The sequence below is a fragment of the Macaca mulatta genome, chromosome 5 (assembly GCF_049350105.2).
Source record: "Macaca mulatta isolate MMU2019108-1 chromosome 5, T2T-MMU8v2.0, whole genome shotgun sequence".
Lineage (NCBI taxonomy): Eukaryota > Metazoa > Chordata > Mammalia > Primates > Cercopithecidae > Macaca > Macaca mulatta.
This window is the reverse complement of record NC_133410.1, coordinates 177235941-177261837: the sequence shown is the minus strand read 5'-3', so window position 1 is coordinate 177261837 and position 25897 is coordinate 177235941. Positions and strand designations below refer to the sequence as shown.

Sequence of the window (25897 nt, the reverse complement as noted above, 5' to 3'; positions counted from 1 at the left end):
TATTATATTTCATGTAAATCCTGTGGATATGACTTTAACTGGAGAGAGAGAATCTCCGAGTTTCACATGCAAATAAGCCAGAGACTCTGGAGTAGCCCTACGGCGGACCGCAGGGACACAGGGGACTCATTGGTGAAACTTCCAGTTGGAGAAATGCTGAGCCAAAGACAGAGGCTTTGGAAAACACTGTGGGAAAAATATACTCCATGGAAATGTGTGTCTTAAAACTTTTCCGTATGAGACACTAAAAATATTTCTTCCTCCACAGCCGTGTTCTAATATATAAGTAGATATTCATGTAAGTAGTTTATGAACTACTAAGAAGGAAAGAACAACAGAGATTTTTCGTCTTTCGTTCAAACTTAACACTGATAAACACTTTGACTTACAACTCAGTCCTTGGGTTGCAAGAATGACTGAAAACAAAAAATGCATCGGACATTTCTAATGCGGCGCATTTCTTTTCCTTGAGATGGTAATTCCTATTTCCCTGTAGCTTTCCATCTGCTGAGGTTGAGCCATCCATACTTCTTGAGAAGGGCAGAACTCGATGGATAGCAAACAACCATTGTTCCATTTTGACATCAAAATACATTTTGAAAGTTGTAAGAAAAACAATAGGCATAAGCGTCTAGGTTTCAATTTCAAGAGCCAGGCACCCGAAGGAGAAAACAGAAAAGTCTTTTCTTGGTTTCCCATAGCTGGACATTCAATATCCAGAATCTATCTTTGGACATTGAAGCCAAAGAATTTTCCAGCATGCTCCTGGGTGAGATGGATGTTAGGTATCGGGTTTCTCTCCACAGAGGGAAGTAGTAAAACTCCTGGACTGGGGGAATATTTTTTAGGAGAAATTTGGAGGGATGAGACTATGGTGAAATTGCTCCTTGGGTTCCTTCTGAGGCACCCAGTACCCCCTACTCCCCTGTAACTCACGAGAAAGAGAAGAGATGAAGGAGATTATAGAAGCCTCATAGATTTGAGGGCAAAATGAAAATCAGAAAACCCCCATGCTGCAATTTGGTATTTGGAAGTAGGTCAGCAAGCCCAGAGCCAAAAGGAGGTAGTTGCAGTAGGGTAACCAAGGGCTGGCTGTGTTTAGGACCCCCACACCCATTGCCAGAGTAACTAAGGGGCTGGCTGTGTTTAGCCCCGCCCCCCGCCCGCACCCATTGCCAGAGCCAGGAACGAGGGAGAATCACAAGTTCCCAAACGCTCCTGTGGCTGTGAGATGAGAAGGCCAAAGAACCTGACAACCCTGCAGCCAAGATGAGGAGGGCAGAGTCTGTGCAGACTGAGGCTGGAAGGCAGAGGAGATTTGCAATGAGGACAGAGGCTGACCCGTCAAACACAGGGGGAAGTGCCGCGTGGAAACACCAGGCAGGGAGAGAGGCCTCATGCCTTGCAGTTGTGACAGCACGTAGCTTTCTTTTTCTCTTTTTTCTTTTTTTTCTTTTTCTTTTTTTTTAGACAGTCTCTGTCACTCAGGCTGGAGTGCAGTGGTGTCATCTCAGCTCACTGCAACCTCTGCCCTCTGGGTTCCAGCGATTCTCATGCTTCAGCCTCCCCAGTAGCTGGGATTACAGGCGTGCACTACCACACCTGGCTAATTTTTGTATTTTTAGTAAAGATGGGGTTTCACCATGTTGGCCAGGCTGGTCTTGAACTCCTGGGCTTAAGCAATCCACTGCCTCCACCTCCCAAAGTGCTGGGATCACAGGCGTGAGCCACCGTGCCCAGCAGGAAATATTCTATCCTAGTGTCAGTGGCATTCTTTTTGCTTCCCTCATGATCCCGGACCTGCACAGGATTAGAATTTTCGTCACTCTTTCCTAATGAGCCATGTTTTTAGGTTTTATCCCTTTATAATGCTCTCTTATTCTTCTCAAAACTCAAAGTCTTATTTCCCTGTGGTTTTCTTCTCACAGGTTCCTCTCTCCCTAAAGGTTCGAACAAAGAAAGGATGGATGGGTGGGGTCCTTTGAGGCTGAGTATGGTAAATGCTACAGAGATTGAGTTAACCTGGAAGAAGTGTGGTTTGAAACAAGAAGTGACTCAGTTTCCTTGAATAGGTGAGTGAGGTCTAGGTACTGTTCTGCCAAGTAGAGCAAGTTGAGTTCATATATTATAAATAAAGGTGCTTTTCTGCATGTGAATGGTACTGTGCATCTTAGAATCCTACTATACACGAATACTTGGGGGATGATTGAACTGGAGAAGCGGAGAAAGGATAAGATTGGTGGGGTCAGTATAATGAAGCATATATTGTTTCTATACTTTTTTTTTTTTTGAGATGGAGTCTCACTCTTGTCACCCAGGCTGGAGTGCAGTGGCACGATCTCGGCTCACTGCAACCTCTGCCTCCCAGGATCAAGCGATTCTCCTGCCTCAGCCTCCTGAGTAGCTGGATTACAGGCATGTAGGCCCGCTACCACGCCTCGCTAATTTTTTTTTGTATTTTTAGTAGATACAGGGTTTCACCATGTTGGCCAGGCTGGTCTCAAAACTCCTGACCTCAGGTGATCCATCCGTCTTGGTCTCCCAAAGTGCTGTGATTACAGGCATGAGCCACCGTGCCTGGCCTTGTTTTTATACTTTTAATTTAAGAAATCCATTTGCACAGGCCCAGCCCATTGATGTGTGAGTCTAGCATGTAGTATTTTTTGGTGAGAGAAACTAGGGATTTCAACTATGTGCAAGCGGGGGATGTGGGAGGGAAAAAAATTTTAAAACATTTAAAATTTACTGTTCGTGGTTACAAGTTTCCTTAGGAGACATAATATTTTTTTTTCTCTAGTCTAAAAAAATAATTTGGACTAACCTCAAAAAAGCTGGGTTTAATGTTTCTCAGACTGTTTCCAAGCAGACTAAAATACCAACAAACTCATATCCACAGAGAGAAGTTTATGGTTCACCAAGTTTGCATGATTCATGCTGAAGAACCTACACGCCTGAGATGCCTGGATGTGCCTTCTGAATGCAACGTGTGGAACACGCACACCAAAGCAGTGGGTTCTTTAGAAAGACTGCCTGATGGGGAGGGCCGCTGTAGAGAAAGTGGAGTCACTGAAAGGAAGACAGGAGAAAGAGGACAGGCAGCATTTCACATTCAGTTTGGATCTGTACGGGAAAAGCATTCTGGTAGCAGCTTTGGAAATTTGAGTTGGATCAATAGCTGAGCCAACAGTTTGAGATGCTTATTCAAATCCTCTTCAAAGCAACAGCTCTTGAGCTTGAAAAGATGAGTTGTAAACATTAAAAAAAAAAAAATAGCAGGAAGGAGCCATCAGGATAGCTGAGCCAACTATGCTCAAACTGTCAGAATTGGAGAACTAATTTAATATAAATGAAAGAGCATTTTAAATGGTCCCTAGGATTAAATATGTTGTTATTATTTTGAGATGGAGTCTCGCTCTGTCGCCTGGGATGGAGTGCAGTCGTGTGACCTCAGCTTGCTGCAACCTCCAGCTCCCAGGTTCAAGTGACTCTCCTGCCTCAGCCTCCCAAGTAGCTGGGATCACAGGCATGTGCCACCATGCCCAGCTAATTTTTGTATTTTTAGTAGAGATGGGTTTTGCCATGTTGGTCAGGCTGGTCTCAAACTCCTGATCGCAGGTAATCTTCTGCCTCGGCCTCCCAAAGTGCTGGGACTACAGGCGTAAGCCACCACACCCGGCCTAAATATGTTAATTTTTATGAAAAGGCTTTGTAAATTCTAAAGTGGTATGATGGATATCTGTTACTACTGCCATTGTCATTTTTACTTAGTCATCACTGCTGCCAACAGCTACAGCAGCCCAGAGGTGATGTGTCACATATCTCACCGTTGTGGCCCTTTGGCCATGAGGTCTAATTACAGATGGACATGGAACTGTCCTGAGATTTACTTCTTTCTGTCAGAAAATAATCATGATGCTCATTTGAATCACAGAAATGGCTATAAGTAAATTAATAAATGGAAGTTGTTCTCATAATAGAAGATTCAAATTATTTCTTAACATTTCCATTATTACCTCAAATCATTACATGGGCATCCAATATAAATGATACTAGCAACCTCCCTAGTCAGTAATGACACCATCATATTTAGGGCAGCAGTAACCTGAGTAATGATTCTTTTTGACAATTTAGCCTTTCAGGCATTCACCCTAGGATGCTTTTTCGACTTGGCAACGTAATACATTGGGATTTAGAAGTTATCTAAAATTTTTCACCTTGTAGATAAGAAACCTGAGGAAATAAACTTCTCCAGCTAGGTACTGTATCAGTTTTCTGTTTGTCCTCACAGCTAATTCCTTGAAAGATCTGTTTGTATTTTATGGTGTCTACTTTCCTACCTTTCCTTCTTTCAACACACTTCACTCAGGTTGCTGTCTCCGCCCCTTCCTGGCATGTCAACCAGGACCTCGTCTTGTCCAATTCAAAAGATTATTCTCAGTCCTCATTTGTTTTGGACACTCTGCAGCATTGATAGAATGAATCACTCATTTCTTTTCTTCCTGAAACATCGTCCTCATCTGGAAACTCTTCTGGGCTTTCCATCTTACGGGGTACCCCTTTTCACCTTCAGCCTCTAATGCTAGAGTGCTTCAAGGCCAATTCTTAGAACTTCTATTTACATTCACTCCCTTAAGAGACAGCAAATAGTCTCATGGCCTTAAACACTATTTCTCCTGTGGTGACTCTCAAGTTTATATCTTGAGTCCAACATCTTTGTGATTTGTATTTTGAGCTGCCTACTTGATACTCCTATATGGAAATCTATAAACACACCTCAAACTTAACCTGGCCACAGATCTCTTGGTTCTCTCCCACCTCCCAAATTGCTCCTCCTTGACCGTCACCACATCCATAAATAATACCACCTTTCACGCAGTTCTTAGACCAAAACTCAATAGTTACCCTCAATCCTTTTCTTTCCCTTACATCCTGAGTGCTAGCCATCAGAAAATCCCATTGTTCATGTCTTGAATCCCCATCACTTCTTTATTTTTCAATAGCTGTCTTTTATTATTAAAATATCATAAATAGGTCTTAGGAATTATCCGACATCTTGTTTCTGTAGCTGTACAACTCTTAGATCTTACTCATCAGTCTGTCCCTTTTTCAGAGACATAGATACCATCCAAAAATGTTCTGATATCCTGGTTTTTAGCTGTTGTGGCTTGCTGAGTCAAAGCAGCTGAATTTGAAACTAGTTCAATGTCATTTCCTTTAAGGATGAACTCATCTTTCTGGGCTTGGGATACTGAACAAGCAATACCTGGGCTCACCCGAACCCTGCAGATATATTTTTTGCTCAAGAAAGTTCTGACTTCTACAATACAGCCATTCTCCTGCATAATGACATTGATGGGGAAGTGAGTGCAGAGACCTCATCTTGTCACAGATGCCCAGTGTAATGCCCTTGATCATCTTCTGTGCATGACTACAGAGAGCATGCACGGCAGCCAATTCCTGTCTTCTCAGCATTTGTCAATCCGGAGCCTCTGCTTTTTCTTTCCAAGGAGCCCGAGTTCTATACTGACGTGACTGAAGTCCCTCTGCAGGGCTCCTTTGGGGCCTTTCACAATAACTGTGTCCCTTCAGAGTGGTGTTGACATTTTCTGGAACGTGGACAGTCTGATCACTGAGAATAGCCTTCATTCTGCAGCAGATGCAGCTCCCATCACTTCTTATTGCCTCCACTAACTACTTCCACCCCACAAGCCACCATGGTTTCTGGACTGAACTATAATAACACATCAAGGGGTGTTGCTGGCTTTCTCGCTACCTCCAGACTATTCTTCATGCAGCTGCCAGTGTGCTATTTAAAAGATTAAATTAGATCATATAACTTCCTTGCTTGGAATTTTCTTGTGGCTTCTCATCATACATTGAATAGACATCAAAGTCCTCACCCTGGCTTGCAAGTTTCCTGTTTATTTCTCCAATCTCACCTTCTACTGTATCCCCCTTTGCCATCACTTCCTATGCACTCTGACAGCCTCTCTCATCTCTTACTCTTAAGCTCCCACATGTCAAGCTTCTGTTCACTAAGGACTTAAAAACGTGATCTTTCCCTGTTAGAAATGTTCTCCCCCAAATCTCTGTATGGTTTGCTCTTTTATATAATTCAAGTCCCTGCCTATATTTTACTCCCACGATCCTCCATCTAAATTAGATTCCTCAACTTTGTGGCCCTTGTCTATCCCTCTACCCTGCTCTTTTCTTTTTAGTACTTAACAATATCCCACATTATATTTTTTTGTACTTGTTTTCCTATTAACTGCCTCCCAGACTAAAACGTCAACTTCATGAGGGCAGAACCTTTGTTTGTCGTATTCCTTGTTCTATTCCTGTGTGTGGAATAATGCTTAGCACAGTTGAGCACTAAGCAATGTACACTAGGCATTCTTTGAACATCTGTATAGTGTGTATTGAATGAATGTTTAAGGACTTGGAGGCAAACACTGAACAGAAAGATGGGAGCAAGTCAGTGAGATGGGAATAGCACATTTTACTTTGAGATATTTCATATCTTGGTTGAATCCTGATTTTATCTAAAATCGCACAACTGTTTTTCTTCGGATTGTTCCCATATACAAATCATCACCATGTAATGAGCTTAGGAAGCACCAGAATGGAAAATAATAGTCAGCATAATGTAATAGTATTTGAAAAGTAATATTTGGAAATCCACAATTATGATCCTATCTCAGTTTTGTTCTGGAAGACGCCAATAGCAATTTTAGTGTATAGCACTGAGGAACTTGCATGCACATCAGCTCATTTGAATGAACATCAATCATTACCCTAGGCATGAAATAAACCATGTGCCAAAATGAAGTTAACTAAAAGGTATATTCATATAGAATCATCTTAACTAAGTAAGGATGACTAAAACTTTAAACACACACAATGTGAGAGCACTGATATTTTGCCAAAAATGTTAGCAGGAGATGCGGCTTCTGAAGTATAGATTGGCAGTGATTTCTTATAGGTTTTGTTACACATTTTCTCTAAATAGCAAAGAAGGAAAGTTTGCATCCTTCTTCAAATTATACAAGGACAATTACTAGAGGCTCTAAATACTCAAGGGAGATAATATTCTTATTTAAAAAGTTCTGAATTTTTTATCCTTAGATTTCTGACTTTTCTTTTAAAGTATTTGTATTATTGTATACTATTGCATACCTATTGTATAGAATGTACTTGTTGCATAACATATTACCTCAAAATTTATTGGCTTAGAACAACAATATGCATTAACTGTCTCTTATGGTTTCTCTGAGGCGAGAATTTGGCAGTGGTCTAGCGGGGGGACTGGCCCTGTCTCTCTCATGAGTTTGCAGTCAAGATGTTGACCAAGGCCACAGTCAGCTAAAGGCTTGACTGTGGCTGAAGGATCCATTGTCAAGGTAGTTTGGTCACACGGCTGGCAAGTTGGTGCTGGTCATCATTGGGAGGCCCCAGTCCCTATCCACGTGGACCTCTACACAGGATGAGCGAGCATCCTCCCAAAATGGAAGCTGACAGAGAGGGCACAAGTAGGAAGCCACTGTCCATTTTTCTTAACCCAGCCTTGGAAGTGACACACTGTCACCCCCACTATACCCTGTGAGTTACACAGAAAGACTAACTCTGAGTCCATATGGGAGGAGACTACAGAAAAAGCACGAATACCAGGAGACAAGGTTCCTGGGGCCATCTTGAATGCTGGCTAGGGCGGAGTTGGTATGGGTTCATTCTTCTCAAATCCCTCCCAACTCAGAAGCAAGGGAAGAGGAGGAGAGGGTAGGGGTGGGGAGAGAGAGAGAAAGACAAAGGAGAGGGTTTTGGGGGTCAGGAAGCAGGAGAAGGAGGGAGGGAAGAAGGTTAGTGACAGAAATGTTGAAGTATCTGAACTTGGGGCCAAAATGGGTTCTCAAATGTTAAAAGAACTACAAGCCTACATACCTCCCTACTTTCTCCTTGTACTTAAATGGCATGTAAGGTGGGGATTAGTTTATTGATATTAAGAGGGGAGAGTCTTCTCTAGCATTAGCTGCTTTTGAGTAGTCGGGTGGTTGCTATATTTCCTCCAAGGATAAGCAATGAGAGTTTTCATAATGTCAACTGAGATTTGTCAAAATCCTTTCTCTTGCTTGTTCGCTTTGCCATAGTCTCATAAATGTACTCTTAATATAGTTTAGCGTTTTTTCACCCCATGTAAAAGCTTCAGTCACAAGTCTAGGCTGCTTCCTCTTTCTTCTCCTCCTCTTCTTTCTCTTCTCTCTTACTCTTTTCACTCTCTACATTTCTCCTCAAAGTTATTTTCTAATTATTTATACTATAAGTTTTAACAGATTTTAGATACTGGAAAAAATAATCAATATACATTGGGAATTTAAACAAGTTTTGTGGTCACTAAAAAGTAGCTTCAGGTTATGGAGGTCACCAGGAGATATAAATGGCAAAAAAGAAAAATTACTACCATCTTTTCAAAGTATATAGACGCCAATGCTATCATATGAATGGAATAGTTATCAGGAACCATTCAGAAGTGTGTAAATATTCTCTGAAGAAACAGAGTAAGAAATTTAAAAAGAAATCACAATGCCACCTAATCTCAGAACACAGAACTGTACAACAGACTTTTTAAAAAGGCACAAATCTAGAATGATCTTAGTACCCGCACCCTTGCATAAACACCTTGACCAAGATAACTATCTCTATTCTATGGAAAGGCAACATCTGCCTTTTATCAAGAAAGTTATGGGAACTGATTTGATGACTGCAAGGAATGAAAATAACTCTAGCATGGTAGTTGAGAAATAGACTTTTTTTTTTTTTTTTTTTTTTTTTAAGGTGGGGTCTCCCTCAGGCTGGACTGCAGTGGCGTGATCTCTGCTCACTGCAACCTCAGCCTCCTGGGCTCAAGTGATCCTCCCACCTCAGCCTCCTGAGTAGCTGGGACTACAGGTACATGCCACCAAGCCCAGCTAATTTTTGGATTTTTTTTGTAGAAACAGAGTTGTGCCATGTTGCTCAGGCTGGTCTTGAATTCCTGTGCTCAAGCAATCCACCTGCCTCGGTCTCCCAAAGTGCTGGGATTACAGCCGTGAGTGCCCAGCCTACAAGAAATTGACTTTTAAGTTTGAGCCTGATCTTGTGAATTCCTACATTTGGCAAGGGGGACTGAGTGTTCGACAGAGCCCGGATCTGTCATAACATCCCAGCTCTGACTCACTTGAAGCAGCCTTTCATGTTCTGTGTAATCCTCAGAACAGTGTTTAGGACAATCTTACTTCATCTCCCTTGGTTTTGTGAAAATGACCAGCCTTCTCACGCTACTGATTAAAACGGAATTCCTTATGTCCTGTCCCTCCACCCACTCTTTTTCTAGCATTCTAACCACTAAAATCACAATCAAAGATGGAGACTATTTATAAATAACTGTAGGAATGATCCAGTGTTTATTTAGTCTACATTTGCTAGCAGGTTACTGTCCTACTGAACGAACATGATACATGTGCATGCTAACCTCCTGGAGATGAGGTTAAACTTTGGAGTCCCTGCCCTGGTGTGAACTGTGTTAAGATATGTTCATGCTTCCAAGTTGATATTAAGAACAGCTTGGTATTTATTAAGTAATGACTCTATTAAGGAGAGTGAGATTTAGCGACATTAAGTTTCTTGCTCTGGGTCACACAGCCATTAATTGGAGATGTCAGGAATGGATCTCAGGGATATCTGATTGCAAAGCTGCTATGACAAGCTATTGCTCTCCCAGTGTGATAATCTACACTGGATAGATTTTAGTATGCCTCAATACCTAAAATCAACTGCTTTTATAATTCATCAAATCTTATGTTAGCATATATTATACTGCCTGAGAGGCTTCAAAAATATAATATGTGGACTGGGTGCGGTGGCTCACACCTGTAATCCCAGCACTTTGGCAGGCTGAGGCAGGCGGATCACCTGAGGTCAGGAGTTTGAGACCAGCCTGACCAACATGGAGAAAGCCTGTCTCTACTAAAAATACAAAATTAGCCAGGCGTGGTGGCGCATGCCTATAATCCCAGCTACTCAGGAGGCTGAGGCAGGAGAATCGCTTGAACCTGGGAGGTGGAGGTTGTGGTGAGCCAAGATTGTGCCATTACACTCCAGCCTGGGCAGCAATAGCGAAACTCCATCTCAAAAATAAAATTAAAAAAAAATATATATATATATGTATACACATATACATACACACACACATAAAATATGTGATCTCATGAATGTAACATCTATTTGCTGAGTTTCTGTTACCTTCAGTTACTGTACAGACAGAGAGACAAATCATCTATCCAAATAATGGTAAAGTAAACCGGAAGTAATGTAATAACACGTGGGCACTAAAATGGAGAACGCTCCCAGTTAGAAGTATTAGGAAAGTCTTTCCAGAGAAGATATTTGAGAAGGGCCTTAAGGCATTACTAGGGGATGGGGACGGCAGGCCATAGAAATAGTGTTTCTGTCAAACCCAGCTGAGCAGGATAACTTTTTTCTTCCAAACTCACTGAATTTTTCTTGCAATTGGAAGAAAAATCTGTCTTTGACTTCAACTTGCTAACTAATACTGTAGTCAGTGACTTTTTTTCAAAAGTGCTTCATATATGAAGAAAAAGCACACTAAATAGTGGTCAATTTTGTTAAAAAAATATATATATGTAATTTCTGCAACATGGTGAACATACCCTAAACCACAAGTCAAACCTTTGTATAATCCCCTGGCCTTCAGTGTAGACAGAACCTGTGACTTGTTTTTAACCAACAGAATATAAAGGTGACAGGAAAATGTGGTACATACACATCATGAGATACTATGCAGCCATAAAAAAGAACAACATTTTATCCTTTGCAACAACATGGATATGGCTGGAGGCCATTATCCTAAGCAAATTAATACAGGCATAGAAAACCAAGTGCCATATGTTCTCACTTATAAGTGGAAACTCGCCAGGCGCGGTGGCTCTGGCCTGTAATCCCAGCACTTTGGGAAGGTGAGGTGGGTGAATCACCTGAGGTAAGGAGTTCGAGACCAGACTGGCCAACATGGTGAAACCCTGTCTCTATAAAAATACAAAAATTAGCTGGGTGTGGTAGCAGGTGCCTGTAATCCCAGTTACTCAGAAGGCTGAGGCAGGGAGAATTGCTTGGACCTGGAAGGTAGAGATTGCAGTGAGCAGAGATGATGCCACTGCACTCCAGCCTGGGTGACAGAGCGAGACTTCATCTTGAAAAAAAAAAAAAAGTGGAAACCAAGCACTGGGTACACATGGACATAAAGGTGGCAACAACAGACACTGGGGTCTATGAGATAGGAGAGGGGAAGGAGGGAGGGAGGGGGCAAGGGCTGAAAAACTACCTATTGGGGTACTATGGTTACTACCTGGGTGACAGAATCATTTGTAACCCAAACCTCAGCATCACACAATACCCCCATGTAACAAATCTGCACACGCACCTCCTGAACCTAAAATAAAGGTAGAAATTATCATTATTACTATTACTGAGACAGAGTTTCAGTCTTGTTGCCCAGGCTAGAGTGCAATGGTGTGATCTCAGCTCACTGCAACCTCTGCCTCTCAGGTTCAAGTGACCCTCCTGCCGTAGTCTCCTGAGTATCTGGGATTACAGGTGCTCACAATGCCCAGCTAATTTTTGTATTTTTAGAAGGAATGGGATTTTGCCATATTGGCCAGGCTAGTCTTGAACTTCTGGCCTTAGGTGATCCACCTGCCTCGGCCTCCCAAAGTGTTGGGATTACAGGCATGAGCCACCGCTCTTGACCAATTATTATTATTTTTTTTTTTAAAAAAAAAGGTGATGGGGAGGCACTCACTCAATTAGTTACATTATGTAGTGTATTAGGCCATTCTTGTGTTTCTATAAAGGACTACCTGAGACTGGGTAATTTATAAAGAAAACAGGTTTATTCGTCTCATGTTTCTGCAGCATGTACAGGCATGGCACCAGCATCTGCTCAGCTTCTGAGGAGACCTCAGGAAGCTTTTACTCATGGTGGAAGGTGAAGCAGGAGCAGGCAGGTCACATGGTGAGAGCAGGAGCAAGAATGAGAGAGTGGCAGGGAAGTGCCACACACTTTTAATGAGAACTTACTCACTAAGCCATGAGGGATCTGCCCTCCTGCCCCAAGCATCTCTAAAAGGCCCCACCTCCAACACTGGGTATTACATTTCAACATGAGATTTGGCGGGGACATACATCCAAACTCTGTCGCGGGGTAAAGGTGATGGAAGGTCACTCCCATGATTATATGACATATATGACACCATCTTAGCAGACTAGAGAGAAACTCCTGCTGGCCTTGAAAGCCTTGAAGAAGCAGCAAATTGCTACACTGTGAACTGCCTCTGGAGAGGGCCACATGGCAGAGAACTGGAGTGGCCTCTAGGAACTGAGGGCAGCCTCCATTAAATGGCCAGTAAGAAACAAAGGCCCAGTCATATAACCACAAGGAAATGCACTCTACTAATAACCTAAAGGAGCTTGGAAGACCATTCTTCCCCAGTTGAGCCTCCAGATGAGAATACAGCCTGAGTGACACCTTGATTGCAGCCTTGTGAGACCCAAAGCAGAGGACCCAGCTAACCTGTGCTTGGACTCCTGATCCACAGGAACTTATGAAGCTTATTAAATGTGGGGTGTTTTAAGCCACTAAATTCATGGTAATTTGTTATACAGAACAGGAAATGAATACACCACAGAAGTTGACCAAGCTTTTTTTCTACCAAAGGATTTGATATATTCACCCCTATATTACATAGACCTGTCATCTAATAATCTAGTTATGCTTATCTGGATGATTTGTCCATACCAGTGGTTAGAATCCACGTGGTGGGCTTGTTTAAACACATACTGATTGCCAGGTCCCACCCCAGAGTTTCTGGTTCAACTGATTTGGGGTGAGACTGAACATCTGCATTTCCCACAAATTCCTAGCTGATGCTAATGCTGCTGGTTTGGAGGACCACATTTTGAGACCCATTGATCTCTACCAATTTGTTTTATAAACATATTTGTGTCAATTTACATCTCTAGGGCAAAAGGATTACAAGATATATTTTTCAAATATTTGATTATTTAGAATACTGAAACCTTTGTGTCAATATGATGCTAACATTTTCTCCTGTTCCTCCATCCATTATCCATCTTTCTCTCTTCTGAACAAATTATTACAAATAAATTCAGAAAGCTGAACACAATGGGGAATGTGAAGTGGGAATTGATAAGAAAAAGGATCTGACTTTTCCTGATATTTGAGTTTGACTTGGGAGTAAAGACTTTGGAATACAACTATAAAACGGGCAAAATATCTATGGTAAAAGTAATTATTCTCATTCTAGGAGTTATAATTGCTCAAAATGTTGGAATTCTTGAAGCTATTTACAGTATTTCAACCACAAGATGTTAGTAATCTGTGTCTAAAACTCTCTTAATGCGAAGCTCAAGTTTAGGTTGGGAAAGTTACTTGGCTTCCTTGAGATTAGGAATTTTCTTTGTAAAATGAAGTGAACTGACAAGGCGACTGGCAGGTCCCCCTAACTCCATATCCCATGGCTTTAGGGAATGAAGTCTTGGGTCTCTTTCTCTACACACAATGAAATTTCCCTGTCTTCTCTACATATGGTAACCATATAGCCTGAATTTCCTTGGACATCTGTAATTTCAAATATACTGTCTCATTGTCATAGTATGTGTCTGAAGTTTTAACTCTGGAAATAGTTATATTGACATTTTTCACTGTTAGGAATAATACCTTCAATTGGAACTAGGCTACATATCCTGTTTGCCTTTACTGTTCTCTCTGGATTTCTATGCTTTTGCTGAGAGCTGGGCATGCTTTTCCCACAGGAGTGAAAACTGACTCTTAGCCTGCAGCTTGGACTTCCTTGTCTACTGCCTCAGCCTCAGGGTAGTGTCCTAGACATGCTGTCTTCTCCCACATTTCTCTGTGGTAGCAAGTGATTTACCCATTTATGAAGCTGATTAGAATGTAGCACCAATACAGTATGAGAAATCTCAGAGCACAAAAGATAAATAGTAGTAATTACAGCTATCTGCTTTAGGTACCTATTGTGTACCCTTTTCTATCTATACACTAAAAAATGTGTAGTAAATAGAATCCAACGTAATCAGAAACAGGTATCATTTCAGATCTTAGCTCTGATGTCTCCATGAGATGAACTATTTTAGCTCTGGTACTTTATGGTTGCCTTTCAGGTATAAATTTCTCTGGATACATCTCCAACTTATGTATGATTATCTGATCATGCAGTTATTTCACTTGGAAAAATGTCAAGTACGTTTACTTAGATCATATTCCTATGTCATTTTCATTAATGTCTTCTCAGTCATTCAACTACTATCTCAACCCCTTTTGATGACTTCCCTCTTCTAAGCAGGATCTTTACAACTTAAATATTTCTAGGTTATTATCATTTATACCTCTTGGTCCCTTGATGTATCAGTTTGTTTATGTTTCTAGTTCTGTGAGTGAATGTCTGGGCAATTAAAAATAATGACTTTCATAAGAACCATGGTTCATAATTTTTTTCTGCCCTGGGAAGAAAATCGGTACAATACTCCTAAGTTGACCAGAATGGAGAAAGGGCTTGTTATTCACTCCAACATTTGTTCAAATGTACTATGCGCTAAGGACTGTCCTAGCTCCAGAGACACAGGGATGAATAAGACAGTCCTTACATATAAGGACTCATGTTCTGTGTCACATGGGTTTTCTGCCTCAGGTTTCAAGGTTTCAAATCCCTCCTCTTGAGGAGGAGAATAGTTGAATGAGGGTAAGCCGATTATCCAGGCAGGCTTTTCAGAATTCACATATCTATATTTTATGTTTAAGTGGGGGAGGGAAAAAAGGAAATGATGTTGAACTAGAGATTCTGATTCAAGCTGGTGAAAGAAGAGAAAAAGTGGTAAGAACAGGGACATTGTATAGGCCAAAATAAAGTGGAGCTCAAATCTGATTTTATTTTGGACCCATGATTTCACGACTTTTGTGTAGTGATGATGTAGCAAAACTTAATGAATAAATTTGAGGGATCAGACTCAACATTCTTGAGTACATATAGCAGATACATTTAATGCACATACAGAAAATAATTTTTATTTTAAAGTTGGAAAAGTTTTATCCAGCCCTCCTCTTTTCTCCTGCATAAAGTCCTCAAGCACCCAAAGCTCACCCATTAGTTTGGATCATTTAGATCCAAAATAGTGCAGGCAGTTTTCACACCAAAATGGTCACTTGGAGTTCTTTAAGCAGAATATACTTAATTTTAGGTGTTTATGGTGTCTATACTGGAATGGGAAAGTAATGAGAATAATAAATAGGAGAGAACTCTTAACACATACTTCCTAACACACTAGCATGTGTTGTAAAAAGAAAATACCATTGAACTCTCATAGGATTGCAACCATACATAAACAAAATACAAAATCAATTTAAATTACCTATATTACCGTGATGCACAATATTCTCTTTCAAAGTGTTACATCCCTAACCATTCCAGTTAAAGAAGGAAAAACATAACATGTTACATCCCCTTTTTAAGAGAATGAATCATTATTTTCCCCCCAGTATCTCACAGTCTCTAACTAATGATGTCACCACAGTCTGTACTTAAGCTAATTTGGATTGGGGTACCCAGTGAAGTATTAACAACATATGAAGGTGATTCAAAGGGCTGTTATAAGAGGAATGCTGAGCTAGGAGGCTTGGGTCCCAGACTCTGGCTTTGATGATCATGATAATGATGAAGATGAATAGTTGCTATTTATTTTTAGGTACTTATTGAGTGCCATGCGTTAGGCTATGTGCCTTACATGAATTTTCTCTAATGTAATCATCTTAACAGTCCTATGGTACTATTATTACTTTTGTTTTATCAATAAAGCTAAAGCTTAAAGAGTTAGCTAAGTGACTTATCCAAGGTCATAGCTGAACTAAAGAGGTAGAGTCAAGATTCCAGCTGATGCTTAACCCCAAAGCCTATACAGATGCTCCTTGACTTAGAGTGGGGTTATGGCCCAATAAACTCATTGTAAGTTGAAAATATCATAAATTGAGAATGCATCTGATATACCTAACCAACCGAACATCAAAGCTCAGTCTACCTTTAATGTGCTCAGAACACTTACATTAGCCTACAGTTGGACAAACTCATCTAACACAAAGCATACTTTATAATAAAGTGTTGAATATCTCATGTAATTTATTAAATCCTGTACTGAAAGTGAAAAACAGAATGGTTATACTTGAAATACAGTTTCTACTAAATACGTATCACTTTCACTCCATCATAAAGTTGAAACATCATTAGTTGAATCATTGTAAGTTGGGGACTGTCTGAATTGTCCTCTTTGCCACCACTAGACCACATCTTCTGAATCACTTAACGCCTCTTGCCCTCCTAAAATAACAGAAGGGTTGGACCAGGTGACCTCTGAGGTTCCCTTTGGCTTTAAATTTTAGAAACCCTTTGATGCCCTGTTGGAAGACCATGAGACTGGAGTTCTGTTTTTCCTGACACCTTGTCTTGGCTCTGTTTTGTTCTGCTCTATAGCCTGGAGACACAGAGAGTAAGTCTGTGACCTCAAGGCTGCGGAGGGTGTGCAGGCACCCTGTAGACTGACCATGGTACAGAGAAGAAAGAACTGGCCCAACAGAGATACGTTAGTCTCACTGATCTATATTCCTAAGCAAGCTGACTCAACACAAACAGAAGCAGAGAACAAAGGGAGTCCCCCAGGGAGTCATCTGTTAGCAGCACTCTCTTCCTGGACACGCAGGATTCTCACACTTTATACACCATGCTCACCCCAGAGGTTAGGCTCTCTCCTCGGTTATTTGGAGAGGGAAATATCCTATGACTGAAGTGACTGTCCCAGGGTGTTGTCCTCTGGGCTGAGAGCTTTCATGAGGACAGGACTTTACTGGCTTCTGGCATCTGTTTGCTCTCCCCACACCCCTTTTTCAGGGAAGGCAAAGCAGAGAACTCTGTGAAGCTTTCAGACTTAGATTTTTTTTTTCTGGGATTCCCCTCTATCTATGGCAAAGATTTCTCAGACAGTGGAAGCAAATTCCCATCTGTTAAAAATCTGGAAATTTCCAAATTCCCCTTATTTATCTTGTGCTTGTTTTGGAAAATCTGGGAGATGTCCACAGATAGATATATGGCAGTCTTCTGAAGGATGTTTTTAAAAGATTGCAAAACTGAATCACAGTGAAAGTCAAACTGCAAGCAAGCTCTTATTTTTAGGCTCTGTGCCAGACCTGACCAAACAAAACAAGCAGAAAATAAACAAAGACATCAAGTTAAAAGACCCAGTCAGCAACCTCATTTAAACTGTTCATCTATAACAGAGACCAGGGGGAGCATCACCAGCCAAAAATCTAAGCTTAACTTTAAGCCACTTACAGACCTAAAATCATGGTACTGCTCACTTAGTAGGAACTGAACAAACCCATCAAATCTTACATTATAAGTTGAGTGGAATTTTGAAAAAAGGAGTGCCTTTTCATAGAACTGCCTAGTGATAGGACAGGAAACATCATCATTAATGTCTTTTATCAAAATCTGTAGTGTCCCCATTAAAAAAAATCTCGAAAGTAGTTGAACCATATTAAGTTTCTGTCTTAGACACTGTGCTAATTGCTGGGGATTAAACCATGATTGATATCTTCACAGATATCATGTTCCTTCAGAATATGATAGCCTCGTGGTGTAATCAAACATCCAAATGGATGTCACTTAGTGTGACAATGAATTCAATCCACCCATTAAACAAACATTTATTGAGTGTAGATTATGTGCCAAGCACTAGGGCAGGGGCTGGGGCAAGGTAAAGAACAAGACATCACACAATCTCTGGTGTCAGAGAACCCTGAGAGAGTAATTGCATGGGAGTTATCACGGGGGAAAGCTCTATTGCCGGGGAGGACACAGAAGGGAATCCATTCTAGTCTATAACTCCTGGAAGGCGGAGAATGGCATTTAAACTAAAAGACAGTAGGAGTTGGTAGGGCAAATGGAGATTACAGAAGAGAATAGCAGGAGGAAGGCCAGGAGTCCAGATGACCTGAATCATCGAAAATCAAAAGGAGGGAGTGAGATCGCCAAGGCATTCTTTGTAGTCTAAAGGAAATCCAACTACATTCAAAAAATTACTAAAATTCTTTCCTCATTTAGTGCTAAACAGAAAATATATAACTTTCAACCAGAGCTTATGATTAGCATATGTATGGTTAACATAGGGAATATGATTGCCACTAAATGCAAATAGACCCATCATTTCAGCGGACCTGTGCAACCAACTAGATCTGAAAACTACTAAAAAATTCTGATTATTGATTTTCTTTTACCAGAGTTGTGAAACACTGTTCTACTAAATTAGTATCTGGAGCAAAAGAACTCCCGAGTCAGGTATGTTCATGGAGCGGAAACTGTTCAGGTCCTCAAACCACCAGGCATTTGACCTTCTAGCCAAATGAATTACTTCTATGAAAATGAAAGAACATCTTTTTTTTTTTTTTTTTTTTTTTTTTTGAGACGGAGTCTCGCTCTGCTGCCCAGGCTGGAGTCCAGTGACCGGATCTCAGCTCACTGCAAGCTCCGCCTCCCGGGTTCACGCCATTCTCCTGCCTCAGCCTCCAAGTAGCTGGGACTACAGGCACCCGCCACCACGCCCGGCTAGTTTTTTGTATTTTTAGTAGAGACAGGGTTTCACTGTGTTAGCCAGGATGGTCTCAATCTCCTGACCTCGTGATCCGCCCGTCTCGGCCTCCCAAAGTGCTGGGATTACAGGCTTGAGCCACCGCACCCGGCCAAAAGAACATCTTAATACTATCATAACACTTTAAACGAACCCGGCTTTAAAACATACAGTCTTCTCCTCTCAGTGACTTATTTCCAATGTACTTATTCCTTCCCTGGGATAAATTTGGCCTCTGTATTAACCCAGAGGTCAGAGAGCTGAGAACACCTCCCCTCTGAGGTACAAGCAAAAGCAGGAGCTGAGAGAGCGGACGCAGCCTAGGTCAGACAAAAAAGACGGATTTGTTCAAGATGCGCTGGGTATGGAACTCAAGAAGGATGGAGAGATGGACAACACTTGCCAGTGATGCAGAGAAGCCATGACCTCTACGTTAAAACCCATAAATCCCTCTGAGTAGAAAAATGCAGTTGAGCACCATCCATATGGCTTCCTCATAAACACTTGGAATAGCGAAGCTCCCTAGATGCTGGGCAGCAAGAGCACAGGTGGTAGATCTGCCAGCGCTGGAAAGTCAGAAGCCAGTAGGCTTTCTCTAGCGAAGCCAGGACATGTCAAAATGCAGCCACTTCCCCTTTTGTCCTGGTCACAGGGCACTGGGCTTTTGTGTACTCTGACAAATCAAAAAATAAAGTCAGCCGTCAATGAAGACTCCCACCCCTCCAAAATGTTGCTGACTACTCCTCAAGGTTTGTCCAACAGAGCTTTGCAGGACCACTGAGCCTCATCAGAAGAGGCACTCATGTTCTAGGTCTTTGCAGGACGAATTGCTCTATTTATTTTCTTCTCTCTCTCTCTCTCCAACCACTCTTTTTTGTTTGTTTTTTGTTTTTGAGATAGGATTGTACTCTGTTGTCTAGACTGGAGTGCAGTGGCATGATCATAGCTCACTGCAGCCTTGAATTCCTGGACTCAAGTGATCCTGCACCTCAGTGTCCCGAGTAGCTGGGACGACAGCTGGGACATCAGCCACCATGCCGGCTTTTTTTTTTTTTTTTTTTTTTAAGAGCCATGGTCTTGAGGTCTTGCTATGCTGCTCAGGCTGGTCTCAAACTCCTTGGCCTCAGGCAATCCTCCTGCCTCTGCCTCCCAAAGTGCTGGGATTATAGGTGTGAGCACCATGCCCAGCCTTCACAACTATTCTTATCAAAAAGATCACACACACACAAACACACACACACACACACCCACCCACCCCAGGAAGGAATCTTTTCTAGAACTTGGACTTCCTCACTAGCTCAGGAGCCAGTCACCTCATATTACAGCGATGAAGACAAATAAGAATAGTTTCTGAATTGTCACTATTCTCTGTAATTTCTTCCATTTTTGGTGTCCTTGAAACATGACAGCAGTACCAACTGGATAAGAGTGATCCGCCACCCAGAGTTTGATCCACTTTTATGGAAATAAGCCATACATAGGGATAGATCACGAAGCCAATGGGAAAAATTTAAAACTTGAGATGAAGTTAATCAAAGTCTTTTCTATTAAATAAAGGTCTCTTCCTTCAAGATACTATTTTGAGCAAATAAGATTTCTGCGATTCTGCAACACTGAACTTAATTAAACAGCATAGCAAAATGGAAAACAGATGTCACAGAACATTTTCAAAGGACTTTAATGACATTCAGCCTGTTTTCTTAGACTTGTTTGCAGTTGCTATAGTACCCTGCACTTAAGTAAGTTCCTGAGTTGTTGGAATGGGAGGATTTATATCCATTTCATATAACTGGCAGTAGAAAATCTATTCAAAGACAAGTACAGTTGTGGGAGTCTTACAGAGTTTTTGGGCCATAACCTGAATGGCTCTTTTGGCTTAAACTCTTGAACTCTTTTAAATTAATGTTTTCCATCTTTCAAAGGAACTTTCCATACCACCAACTCTGATTCTAATTTTTAATGGTCCTTTCTGCTAGTCTCAGGCTTAATTATTCTGAAAGCACCTGCAAGATTGACTAAGAAATTTAATATCTGTCAATTACAACTCAGAAAAAATCACAGCACGAGGAAATTATGGGAGATGAAACTCTTTGTCAATCCAAGTACAGGCATCCACAGTTAGATTTTTAATGTAGTTTTTCATACATTGGGAAATATTATATTAGAAATTCAAAACTGCAAAGGTCTCTTTAAAGTATCAAAATTTCAGATTACACTGAAGAGAAGAAGTAAGTTTACTTTCCCAAAAAGTGCATTCAGAAGGAAAATGCAGAGTGACCAAATAGGAATTATAGAGAAACTTGTGACTAATTTTCTTCTTTTGTTACTCATCCTTTAAAACATCTTTTAAGATGTTTCCCAGTGCTTGAAACCATGTGATGATTATTGACATATGTCCCAAGTAGCATTACAAAATTTACAAGACTTTTTTTTTTTTTTTATACAGGAAGCTCAACTACCTATTAAAAATGGCATGTGTCATGTTTTTTTCCAGTTTCAACTGACATGGGAATTAAGAGGAAGCAATGAATTATCATGCTGCCTGTTGTTTATATGAGCATCCCATGCAACTTTCAAATCAGAGGCTGTTTTAAGCTGAAACACTGATATCTTTCAAATCGGAGAAGAGACGACATAAATACAAGTGAGAAACAAAAGGACAAGAATTCTAATTAGAGCAGCAATAAAGTAAATCTTAAACAAAAATTCACACAGTAAGTGGGTACCCTTATCTTGGGCAATGGCTTGCTTCTGGTGCTGCCTTTATGACGTGTGTGATGGAGAGGGCTGCACCTTCTGTTTTTTTTTTTTTTTTTGAGATGGAGTCTCGCTCTGTTGCCCAGGCTGGAGTGCAGTGGCCAGATCTCAGCTCACTGCAAGCTCTGTCTCCCGGGTTCACGCCATTCTCCTCCTCAGCCTCCCGGGTATTTTTAGTAGAGACGGGGTTTCACTGTGTTAGCCAGGATGGTCTCTATCTCCTGACCTCGTGATCCCCCCGCCTCTGCCTCCCAAAGTGCTGGGATTACAGGCGTGAGTCACTGCGCCTGGCCTGCAACTTCTATATTATCATCAAAATGGGCTTTTTTCCTGTCTGCACTTTTAAAAAGTTGATGCGAGTATTTATACATATTAATGGGGGATACGATATTTTGTTACATGCATAGAATGTGTAAGGATCAAGTCAGGGTATTTAGGGTATCCATCAGCTCAAGTGTTCATTATTCCTGCGTTGGGAACATTTCAAATCCTGTCTACTAGCTATTTTGAAATATACAACACCGTACTGTTAACTACGGTCACCCTACTCTGCCAATGAACATTAGAACTTATTTTTTCTAACTGTATGTTTTAACCTATTGACCAAGCTCTCTTTATCTTCCTCCAAAAACCCTTCCCAGCCTCTAAGAAAAGGGAAATTAATATATTGTTGGTGGGAATGTAAATTAGTATAGCCACTATGAAAAACAGTATGGAGATTTCTCGAAAACTAAAAATCGAACTACCATACCATCCAGCAATCCTACCACTGGGTATTGATCCAAAGGAAAATGAATCAGTATATCAAAGAGATACTTGTGCTTCCATGTTTGTTGCAGCACTATTCACAGTAGTCAAGATATGGAATTAACCTAAATGTTCATCAACGGACCAATGGATAAAGAAATGTGGTATGTATACACAATGGAATACAATTTGGCAATTAAAAAATAATGAAAGGTTGTAATCTGCAGCAGCATGAATGGAATAGGAGATCATTGTGTAAAGTGAAATAATCCAGACAAAGAAAAACAAATATTGCACGTTCCACTCATACATGGGAACTAAAAATGTTGATTCCATAAAAGTAGAAAGCAGAATGATAGATACCTGCCTGGACTCTATGCTTGAAAGTCTTCTCCTTTTATTTCTAAGAAAGCTTTATAATTTAAACTATTTTTAAAGACGTATTATACAGTACTCATTAATGTTGCTGTCAGTGATTTTTGATATGCTAGGTATTAATATAAAAAAAGAGTAAGATAATGAAAACTGGAGGAATTGATTTGCTGTTAGTTGGGCTGGGTGTGAATAAGAGTTTAAGAAGGATTAACATGGGGAGATACTGAAGGGAGAAAGATCAGTTTAGATGTTGTGAAGCACTTGGAAGTCAGATGTCCAGGCCTACAACAGGGTGGTGGCAGTAGGAAAAGAAAAGTAGAGAGAACACTGGTCGGGCATGGTGGCTCATGCCTGTAATCCCAGCACGTTGGGAGGCCGAGGTGGGTGGATCACCTGAGGTCAGGAGTTCGAGACCAGCCTGACCAACATGGTGAAACCCTCGTCTCTACTAAAAATACAAAAATTGGTCGGGCATGGTGGTGCACACCTATAATCCCAGCTACTTGGGAGGCAGAGGCAGGAAAATTGCTTGAACCCTGGAGGCGGAAGTTGCAGTGAGTCAAGATCTCACCACTGCGCTCCAGCCTGGAAGACAGGATAAGACTATATCTCAAAAATAAACAAATAAAAATAAAAATAAAAATGAAAAGTACATAGAACACATATTAAAACAACAAAATAAAATGTATCGAATATTGTGGACTCTTCTTAACACTTGCTACATACAAGTCTCGTGTGTGTTCTGTGTCTTCCATAGAGGCTCCTTCAGCCATCTCAGTCCTCTTTCATTCTTGTCCTCTATCCCCACCCAATCCATGATCAAGCCATTGTTCTAAGTGTATGTCTTCTGAAAATGAAATCTTAGTTATAGAAAATGACTCTTGAAGCATAATTGATTCCAAACCCTGACTAATAACAGGTTTTTTTTATTTTTTTATTTTTATTTTTTTTGAGACGGAGTCTCGCTCTGTCGCCCAGGCTGGAGTGCAGTGGCCGGATCTCAGCTCACTGCAAGCTCCGCCTCCCGGGTTTACAACATTCTCCTGCCTCAGCCTCCCGAGTAGCTGGGACTACAGGCGCCCGCCACCTCGCCCGGCTATTTTTTTGTATTTTTTAGTAGAGACGGGGTTTCACCGTGTTAGCCGCGATGGTCTCGATCTCCTGACCTCGTGATCCGCCTATCTCGGCCTCCCAAAGTGCTGGAATTACAGGTTTGAGCCACCGCGCCCGGCCATAACAGGTTTTAAGTTATCCTTTTCCACGTCAGTTTCTGGCCACAAATCAATGAAAAATGCAAAGTGAAATGGCCTTGAAAGTTGAAGGCTAGGACAAAGGTAATGTGGTTTTAAAATGAAAAAGAATGGTCAGATTCCTTCCATGCTTGGAATTCATGGACAATCCTCCTCCATGGGGATTTCATAGTTTAGAAAATGTGTTGGGAAACAGATGAGCCTCACAGCTGCTGCTGTCTCTGGTCAGCATGCTATGCGTGTTTTGCTCAGCCCGAAACCACTGCCACAGTATCTCAGTAATCACCCTGTCCTCGGTGTCTGAAGCGAAACTACTAAACGACTAAGCTATGCCCTTTGGAAGGGTTAGAGGTATGGGCCAAATTATATCTTCTCTTTCTTACTTGACGTTGATCTATTCATCACTAACAGACAGTCACCACAGACACCAGGAACAAAGATAGGTTCTTCGTAAAGCTAAGCATACATTGGGAGATTGACCAAATTGCCACACCTTCGTGGAAACAACCAGAATGTCACTGAGGAATGCAGAAAAGATGAGGAAAGAAAGCAAAGTGGTGTGCTTTGGTTTGACTGCAAAGCCCCTTGTTAGTAAAGAAAACTGTTTTCAAAAAACAACAACAACAACAAACTGGCATCTGTCATTTGTGTCACCCAATAAGTGAGCATGTTGTACATAGAGAAAACCCTTTCCAAACTCCTCATTACTAACATAGCCAACAATTTTCTTCTAATGTGCCTTAATCTTGGAAGTGTGTTTTCTTTAGTTTCTCACTCTACAGATGTCTTCTCCATCTGGCACTCAAAAATATTGTTACTTGCATATCATTTGACATATATATATATATGTGTGTGTGTGTATATATATATATATATATAGAGAGAGAGAGAGAGAGAGACCCCAAATGTGTTATAGCAAGAATCTTTGAGTTATCTCAAGGGATGTGAGTATTTTGTTCATTAGTGTCTATTCCATTCTTTTGAAGGCTTGATAAACGTGCCCAGTGTTTTAGTCCTATTTGTTTTGCAGGTCAGATTAAATCTGGGTGTTTAAAAGAGAAGAGAACAAACCCTGGTATTCTTTTTAGCATGCACAGAATGTAATACATTATAGCAATTGTGGTCAGCAATTTGCATATTCCAGTTGTGCTCCAAAAGGTACCTAAATCTGCCTTTTGAGAAGAACACACACATACAAATCTTCTTTACACTGCTGTAGACAATCACATTAAGCTTCTTGTTTCCTATCTTTTAATGTTTAAAACTTCATGTAAATAACCATTCCCCTCCCCCTCCCACTGTTTCTCCTGAGGGTCTGCTTTTCTCTCCTTGTCTCTTCATCACAGTTGTCAGCACATTTTTGACACTGAGGTCACGAGCAATTGGAAGCACAAACTTGAGGGTCAATTTTGTGAATGTTTTAAAACATGTTGTGGGAGATGCTGTTCCGCTCCCTCACAGCCATCTCCACCCAGGTAGAATCCTGATTTTCAGATGGTGGATGGGGATCCTTTGCATCTAGGGCCTTCTCCAAGTCCAGGAATGAGTTATGCCTGGTCTCCATGAGGATTCCATTTGCCTTTGCCGGATTATCATTTCCCAGCCTTTCTTGCAATTAAAAATTGACCTGAGACACCGTTGTGGTCAATGGGACTTAACAAGTCTCCCAGAAAGGACATCGGAATAAAATAAGCAGAGCCTCACAAAATGTATTCCTTCTTTCCCGTCCTTCCTACTCTGGAGATGGTGACAGCACTTGGTATTTGAGCAGCTACAGCTATCTTATAATCATGAAGGAAAGGCTGAAAGCCTTCAAATGCATTCTGATGTTTCTGAGCTACTGACCCAAGCCTAAGCTACCAATACATACATACTGCATGTCTGTGCATGTGCACACGTGCATGTGTGATGCTTTCTAAGTACGTATATATGCCAAAATAAAAGTGTAGTAATTATTATTCGTGCAAACACTTGGTTTTCACAAAATGAGGCCATTTTTGAGAAAGGAA

At 41.0% G+C, this 25897-nt stretch overlaps 1 protein-coding gene and 1 pseudogene across 14 annotated transcripts in view; both read right to left on the bottom strand.

Annotated features, from left to right (window-relative positions):
* Nucleotides 1–25897, bottom strand: part of PALLD (palladin, cytoskeletal associated protein) — a 434582-nt gene that overhangs the window by 166905 nt on the left and 241780 nt on the right. The window lies entirely within an intron of this gene.
* LOC144340871 (large ribosomal subunit protein uL6 pseudogene) lies at nucleotides 4965–5788 on the bottom strand (annotated as a pseudogene).